The sequence below is a fragment of the Artemia franciscana genome, unplaced genomic scaffold, assembly GCF_032884065.1.
Source record: "Artemia franciscana unplaced genomic scaffold, ASM3288406v1 Scaffold_1196, whole genome shotgun sequence".
Classification (NCBI taxonomy): Eukaryota; Metazoa; Arthropoda; class Branchiopoda; order Anostraca; family Artemiidae; genus Artemia; species Artemia franciscana.
The window spans coordinates 47,905-56,940 of NW_027062759.1; the positions used below are offsets into that span (position 1 = coordinate 47,905).

The following is a 9,036-nucleotide window of genomic DNA, read 5'->3' on the forward strand; positions in this document are numbered from 1 at the left end:
TGGGAAAAAATGAGCGTGGGAGGGGGCCTAGGTGCCCTCCAATTCTTTGGTCACTTAAAAAGTGCACTAGAAGTTTTCGTTTCCATTTGAATGAGCCCTTCCCTAAAATTCTAGGACAACTGGGTCGATACGATCACCCCTGGGGTTCTTTGTCAGACCTTGATAAGGCGTGACTTTGTTAAGAATGATTCATGCATTTAGGAATTTAGCGAGCTATGATATATCAGGAAGCAGGAATTAATTAATATATACAGCCTATGCTTCAAGGCGATTCCTGTTTACAGTTCTCAAATGCTCAAAGCACGTCGGGCCGGGCGAATTAACCAAAAGCAGGCGGAGAAAGAAGCATTCATCTTTATTGGGGTGAATGGTGTAGATTCTTCCTATCGAGATTTTTTGAAGATGTTAGGTTGGCCGTCAACTAACTCACACCGTTTTCGACCTTCAAATGATTTCTTATTAGCATTCCACGTGTAATACGTAGGCACTTCACAATACAGCAGTTTTTTTGCAAAAGGATCATTTTGACATAACACGAAGAAAGCAGTTAACGTTTTATCCGGTGGATTCAGGGCTCTGTTGCACGTTGGATTCCAAAAAATAAACACGTTGACCATTCTGTAAATGCACCGCTAAGCGAACAACAGCTGGACTTTGTTCATGTATTGAAATGAAGGAATTCGCCGCACAGCTTCATTATTGCTTATGTATATCTCAGCCTGATATTGTATGATTTCATCGGTATCACTGATTTCAGAGCGCAAGCCAAAAAAATGCCATGTCGCTGCCTTTGTTGACGTATTTACATATGTATTTGATTGCCTTTACGGAATTACAATATTCCACGTTTATGTGCGGATTATATTTTTTCGATAATAAAGGTGAATATTGAACGACCCACTGGTTATCTACTTTGATGTAACGGTTACGTGACTTTATGATTACTGATTTTCCACCATCTTTGGTAGACCTTCTTCTATATAAAGGGAATCCATCTATATAAAGGGTATCATATTTTTTACCATAATGTCATATAAGCCCCTAGCGACATCTACATCAGGTATTTCAGCGTAAATGACATAGTCAATTTCATTAGAAAAAAATTTATTAAATAACCATATCAAATAATCAAATAACTTGCATCTCGCAAATGAATGTATTGTTTAGAGTGGAGCTTGGTCTGATTCAGACGGATGAATAGCAACCGTTCTTATTCAATCTTTGCATACATATCAACGATGTATTATTTTGTCTAGGATAAGACAAAATGTGCTCTTCTTTTTTATGTAGTTCTTCTCGACGATTTATTTTACCAAAACGATCATCTACAGCAGCCCAGAGGTATCCTATATATCAATCAATTCTATTATGGTCCCCCACTCTTTCGGATGTCCCTTTATTTCTTTCCGCAAAGACAGTTTTTCGTCGGGTCTTTCCAGTTTAGTAATTTCTCTCTCTGTCTCTTCTGTTTTTTGTTTTTCCTGTTATTTCTCCTTTTTGGAATTAGTTCCTAACTGATATTTCACTCTCTTATTCTTTCTAAAACTGTTTTCAGGAATCTTCTTAATTTTTAATGTCCTTGTTTATTTGTCTTATTTTTCTGATGTTCTAATGTCAACTTTGTCTTTCCTGTTTCTCTACTGTCTTGGTTTCTACTTATTTTTATCTTTATAATTACTATCAGTTTTTTTTACCGTATATTAGCGTTTATTTTGCCACATCTTCATTTAGGGTATAATTTATGGTTCTTTTAGTACTTTATCATTATGTTGTATGGCCCATAACAAGCAAAGCTTCTTGGGCCGAATATATTTTTTTTTTTTTACATTTGTAATAGTGTTATAGTATTAAAAAAATGATTGATTGATGTATCATAAACCTGTTGAAAACTCCCACCTCCATAACCTTTACAGGAACACTTGCTTAAGATACAGCAAACTGGCATATCTGACAAAATGCATTAATTATCAGGAATAAGGAATATTCAAACCATATTATACAATCATATATATGATTACTGTCAATTCTAGCACTGTTTCTAGCATTAAAATACAGTAAAAAAAAGAAACATTGGAATTTCATATATATTAAATCAGTATCAGTAAAAAATAAATTGGTTGCATGGGTTTAAAAGACAAAATTTCTACAAACAGGAAACTGACTTCAACTTTGTCTTTCCTGTTTCTCTACTGTCTTGGTTTCTACTTGTTTCTATCTTTATAATTACTATCAGTTTTTTTACTGTATATTAGCGTTTCTTCTTCCACGTCTTCATTTAGGGTATAATTTGTGGTTCTTTTAGTACTTTATTATTGTGTTGTATGGCCCATAACAAGCAAAGCTTCTTAGGCCGAATGTTTTTTTTTTTACATTTGTAATAGTGTTATAGTATTAATAAAATGATTGATTGATGATTGATGTATCATAAACCTGTTGCAATTCCCACCCCCAAAACCTATACAGGCACATGCTTAAGATACAGCAAACTGGCATATCTGACAAAAATGCATTAGTTATCAGGAATAAGGAATCTTCAAACCATATTATACAATCATATATATGATTACTGTCAATTCTAGCACTGTTCCTATCATTAAAATACAGTAAAAAAAAGAAACAGTGGAATTTCATATAAATTAAATCAGTAAAAAAAAATTGGTTGCATGGGTTTAAAAGACAAAATTTCTACAAACACGAAACTGACTTCAGAGGAGAAAAGTGGAAAAATGTGCTTCTTTTTGAAATTTTAAAAGCTCCAATTTACAATAAGTTCTATGACTGGGAAGAGAGGAAATAAAGAATTTTAGAAAATTGAAAAATTAAAATCTGTTAGGAGCCAAATAAGGTAGTTTGAATGAGAATTGAACAAACTGATAGGAATGGTTATGCTTGAGGAAGTGAAATATAAATTAAAGTTTTCCAAATATTGTCAGATAGCACATTTTGATTAAGCCCTGCAAAAACAATGCACGTAAAAACTATATGCCCCAACCCCAGCACATAGTACCTAAGGTTTGAAGTTCAAAAAAATTCTGTACAACAATAAATAAGATGATAAACAACATCACCCAAGGAACTGAATTAGATAGCTAACATTTGATGTAAACAACATCTAATTAAAAGTGATATTTACTGGTCTTTTGAGGATATCCGTCAAAAAACAAACCGTACCTATCAAAACAAGAGCTAAGAGCTCATATGGCACTTGTGATGAGGTTGAAAGAGCCAAGAGCTCATATGGTGTGAGCTCTAGCAAAATTCTAAGAATCAATAGATTGCTTTAAAAGGAAAATCAGAGGCTTAATGCCGGTCGGGATTTAGAGGAAGAGCTCTGAGTCACGAAGTCCTTCTAAATATCAATATTAATTAAGATTCGATCAACCACTCGTAAGTAAGAAACACATCTATTTTCCTACTTTTTCCTCTTCCTTCAGCCCCCCAGATGGTCGAATTGGGGAAAACAACTTTATCAAGTCAATTTGTGCAGCTCCCTGACACACCTACCAATTTTTATCTTCCTAGCACGTCCAGAAGCACAAAACTCACCAAAGCACTGAACCTCACCACCTAACTCCACCAAAGAGAGCAGATACAGTCCGGTTACGTCAATCACATATCTACAACATTTATAAGCGTTTTCCAAGATTTCCAGTTTCTCCCTTCAACTCCCCCAATGTCAAAAGATCCGGTCGGGATTTGAAATGAGAGCTCTGAGACATGAGTTCCTTCTAAATATCAAATTTCATTAAGATCCAGTCACCTGTTCTTAAGTTAAAAATACCTCAATTTTTCTGATTTTTCCAAATTAGCAACCCCCACCTCCCTCAAAGAGAACGGATCCGTACCAATTATGTCAATCTCGTATCTATAACTTGTGCTTATACTTCCCATCAAGTTTAATGGTTTTCCAGGATTTCTGTTTCCCCCCTCTAACCCTCTTAGTCCCCGGATCCGATTCGAATTGAAAATAGAGCATCCGTGACATAAGATTCTACTATATATCAAGTTTCATTCATTGTATCATTCATTTTCAAGTATCATTCATTTGTGAGATACCTCGATTTTCACATTTCCCAAAAATATTGGTTTCCCCCTCAATCTCCCTTCAATGTCACCGGATCTGGTCGAGATTTAAAAAAACAATTTTAAAGCACAAGATCCTTCTAGATATCAAATTTCATCAAAATCTGATCACCCATTCGTAAGCTAAAAATGCCTCATTTTTTCTATTTTTCCGAATTACCCCCCCCCCCCCCCAAACTCCACCAAAGAGAGCGGATCCGGTCCAGTTATATTAGTCACCTATCTTGGACTTGTGCTTATTCTTTCCACCAAGTTCCATCCTGATCTCTCCGCTTTAAACGTTTTCCAAGATCTCCCCCCCCACTTAATGACACTGGATCCAGTCGGGATTTAAAAATAAGAGATCTGAGTTTCGAGGTCCTTCTAAATATGAAATTTCATTTAAGATACGATCACTCTTTTGTAAGTCAAAAATACCTCATTTGTTCTATTTTTTTAGAATTAGCTCCCCCCCAACTCCCCCAAAGAGAGCAGATCCGTTCTGGTTATGTCAATCATGTATCTAGGACTTGTGATTATTGGTCCCACCAAGTTTCATCCCAATCCCTCCACTCTAAGTATTTTCCAAGATTTTAGGTTTCCCCCTCCCTCCCCCAATGTCACCAGATCCGGTCGGGATTTAAAATAAGAGCTCTGAGAGACGATATCCTTCTAAATATCTAATTTCATTGAGATTTGATCACCCGTTCGTGAGTTAAAAATACCTAATTTTTTCTAATTTTTCAGAATTAAGTTTTGGTGACAAGGAAGAAGAAAATACCATAACATTGGAAAAATTTATGTATCCAATTTAATCGTGGAAATTCAGTGCTTGTGGATAAAATAACATTAAAAAAAATGGATTTATAATGAAACAGTAAGTTTGAGTCCAATTAAATGAAAAAAAGTTTTTTTCACTAAAAGTGAGGAGCAATATAAAAACTTTAAACGAACAGAAATTATTACGGAGACAAAAAAGGCTGCCCGTCCTCAACACCACACTATTTACGCCAGTTTTTATAGAATTTTTAAAAAAGCTGTATTTTTCCAACTAAAGGGCCTTTGTGTTACAGGAGCCATTCTCAAAGAATTCAGACACAAAGTCAAATTTTAGCGTAAAGAGCGATGTCTTGAGGTGGGACAATCTTTTTTATATACGTAATAATATCTGTTCGTTTTAAATTTTGACAATGCTCCTTACTTTCAGTTCAAAAATTTTTTTTTTATTAAATTTTGGATCGTTTTTAAATAAGTCCAGAAAATCTGGGCTCCCATTCATGGAGAATTCCTCCTCCCCCACGGAAAATTAATCCAGGGAAAGTTCTCTCCACATAAAATATCCCCTCCCTATCGCCAGGGAAATTTCCCTCAGATGATTCAATTCTAGAAGAAAATTCCACCCGGAAAATTTCACGCGGACAGTTCCAGGTGAAAAATGTTTCTTTGCTTGCTTTCATTAGAAAAATATATTAATTTTTAATTGTTTTTAAGATCAAGTCGGAAATCTTCTTTTCTGTTGAAACGTTTTCCCCCGCAAATAGCCCCTCCCTGGCCCCAAGTAGAAAATTGCTCCCGCAAAAAGTTCCCTCCGAAAAATTTATCCCGTCGGAAACTCCCCTATGGAGAATATCTCTCGTGGAGAATCACCCTCTAAAGAAAGATGCTCTAGACAATTACGACCCAGTAAATATTTCCCAGGGACGATTTCCCTTAAATTCTCCCCATAAAAAACTGAGTCAGCAACGAGAAAGTACTACAAACAAAAATAATTTCTTCTGGCAAATTCCCAAAGTATAAATTCCCCCTGGAGAGTTCAACTCCCGGAAGATTTCTTCCCCACGGAAAATTCTCCCCATGAAAAACTCCCAAGGCGAAATCTACCCTCCCCACCAAAAAAAGTATCATTATATTTCCAAGTAACAAACACACATCGTTAACAGGGGGCAAACTTCAAGACTTACAGACCTTTCCCCATGGGCTGTTGGGGGGGGCATTTTATCCCCAAAGGTATAGTTACTGAGATTTTGAACTATACTGAACAAAAGGATTATTTCAAAATTTTAAAAATCTTAATCGGTCGATATGAAGAAATAAAGGGGATGGGAGGGGGGCTAAATCTCTTCCAATCTTTTGGTCACTTAAAACTTAATCTTTTTGGTACTAGAACTTTAGTTTCCGTTAGAGTGAGTCCCTTACCAACATTCTAAGACTATTGTTTCGATGCGATCACCCCTGGGGAAAGCAAACAAACAATAAAAAAAATAAAAATAAGCACGCATCTTTCAGTGATATTTCTTCTGGCAAAAAATACAAAATACCACGTTTTTGCAGATAAGAATTTGGAATTTTTACAGTAGAGTTCTCGGATACGTTGAATTTTGTAGTATGATTTTCATTAAAATTCCTTGACTTTTAAGGGGTGTGTCCCCCCCCTTTCGAAAATCAAGCAAATTTTCTCAGGCTCGTAGCTTTTGATGGGTAATGAAAACTTAATGAATCTTATATATTCGAATCAGCATACTAAGCCAAATGTGTTATTATATCTTTTAATATCAAAAAAAAAATTCTACAGTTTCGGTTACTATAGAGTCGTGCCGCTCCTTACATACAATTCGGTACCACGAACTGTTTGAAAGTTAAATCTGCTACTGTGTCTGAGCCGAAGTGAGCTGCCCGTGTTTTATTTTAGTCTTATTCAAGTAGAAGCATATTTAACTTAGTTTCACTTTAGCTTTCAGGATTAAATAATTCAATTGGTTTTGGCATAGTAAACTTGTCTAATGCTAAATGTTATACAAGGGAAATAACATGTCAAATTGAAATGATGGATACAAATTGAAAGCATAAAAAAAGATGAACGGAAACTCATATTCACATACAAGATATCTGTAGTATGAAATTAATTGTTGCTTCGTCTAAACACAATCAATCAAATATTCTGTGGTAATGAAACTATAAGCAAAGAGCGACTTGGCTTAATAGTAACCTAAACTCTTAAAACTGAATTTTGACAACATTAGAAGAATTGGCTCTTTACGCTGATTCCAAATATAGAGAGTTCATTAAGTTTAACCTTACCCATTAAAAGCTACACATAATTACCATATTTTCAAAAAAGGGGAAAACACCCGCCCCAAAATTCAAGCCATCTCAATAAAAACAAAGCTTCATCAGGTTAATTATATCATAGAGGCCAATCGTAGAAGTTTCAACCTCCTGTATATATTAAAAAACAAAAACAAAAAAAAAACCAAGTTTTTTTAACTGCAAGTATGGAGCGACATTAAAACTTAAAACGAACAGAAATTACTCCGTATATGAAAGGGTTTGTCCCCTCCTCAATGTCCTGCTCTTTACGCTAAAGTTTGACTCTTTCTCTCAACTCTATTTTTTAAAATAGTAAAAGTTTTTGAAAAATATGAAAAAGTATATTAAAAAGTTTTCGTCAATGTTCCTATTACCTGAACAATTGTTTAGGGTCATGAAACTATTGTCAATAGAAGCATTTTGACTTTTTGAAGATCTTTTTTTCAACTGAAAGTAAGGAGCAGAATTAAGACTTAAAACGAACAAAAACTATAATGCATATGAGGGGTTAACCTCCTCCTAATACCTCGTTCTTAACGCTAAAGTATTTTTAGTAATTTCAACTATTTATTGTACGGCCTTTGTGATTCAGAGGTCATTCTTAAGGAATGAGGATACAATTTAAGATATAGTGTAAAGAGCGAGGTATTAACGAGAGGGCGAACCCTCTCATATATGTAATAAAAACATTCGAATATAGAAGTTCGTTACGTAAGTTAATTCGTAAGTTACGTATATTTTTACTAATAAAAACATTAGTAAAGAATTAAAAGTTCTATTATAAATCCATTTTGCTGAAGTTGTATAATCCGCAATCATTGATTTGTCACAATTAAATTGGATAAAAAATTCAAAAAAATTTCTTTATTTTTCCATTCGCCATGTTTCCTCTGTCGGCTATGATATTTTTCGACATATAGGTGAAACGGCAATTTTTAAGCGGCCTAAGAGAATAAGAAGAAAACATGGTGGATTTGTTATGATTTTTTTTTTTTTTTTTATGTAACTTAACCTTGACAAATCCATGTTTGTGAATTATGCAACTTTTACAAAATGAATTTATAATGAAATAGTAAGTTCGAAACAACAGTAAGTTCTTTTATCCAAAAAATGTAAACGAAATTATTATTTTCAAGGGTCCTAAAAGGTCTTAAAATTGAAATTACGAGAAAAGTGTTTATTGTATTCAGAAATAGCATAAAACATGACATCTAGTGGTATGTTCACTGTATTTGAAGGTCCTTGTAATATAAACTGCTCAATATTTACCCGTGACTCTTTTCCAAATGACCCCTTCTTCACTTTACACCCCCCCCCCCCTTAATGGACAAATATAATGTCAATCACATATATTCTCACTGTGTATTACAATACCGAACGGTTAAAATGTCCGAATAATGTGCGTTTCATCCTCGGGCGCTGCAACCGTACGATATTGTGAAAGGGAGCAGGGTGTATGTATATCCATTAAAGGGGGGCCATAGTTGACCTTACCGACCTTTTTTATTAGGGACGTTGTTTGCATCACCCCTCTTGCTAACGTCTATTGTTAACGTTAATTGTATACTTTAACGTCTATCAAAAACACACCTTCATACATGCGCAAATGGACTCTTTCCAGTCACATTGCCAAAAATCAACTAACTTCTTTATGACGCAGTTTGAAATATTAGCAAAAAGACAGACACAGCAATATTGCAGTGCATTCTTTAACTAAGGGAAAAAACCCTTGGCAAACAGTGTCTAAGCCGAGATATTACATAAACTTCGAGAATAGCACAAATTTAGAAGAATTGGAAATGGGAGGAGAAAGACGAGGGAAAGTCAAGGGGTCCAAAGCTATTTTGAAGCTTCTTAATAACAAATTCTCATTATTTGGTCAAGTTA

At 34.7% G+C, this 9,036-nt stretch overlaps 1 protein-coding gene across 3 annotated transcripts in view; it reads right to left on the reverse strand.

Moving 5' to 3' along the window:
• The window catches only part of LOC136042375 (uncharacterized), a 41,739-nt gene extending 32,948 nt beyond the window's left edge, over positions 1-8,791 (reverse strand). The window contains exon 1 of one of the 3 annotated variants that reach the window (XM_065727349.1): positions 8,740-8,791. The gene's annotated coding sequence lies outside the window, so the exon portion shown is untranslated. The remainder of the gene's footprint in view (positions 1-8,739) is intronic. The other 2 variants (XM_065727351.1, XM_065727354.1) reach the window with 2 other exon arrangements.
• Positions 8,792-9,036: the final 245 nt, after the last annotated feature.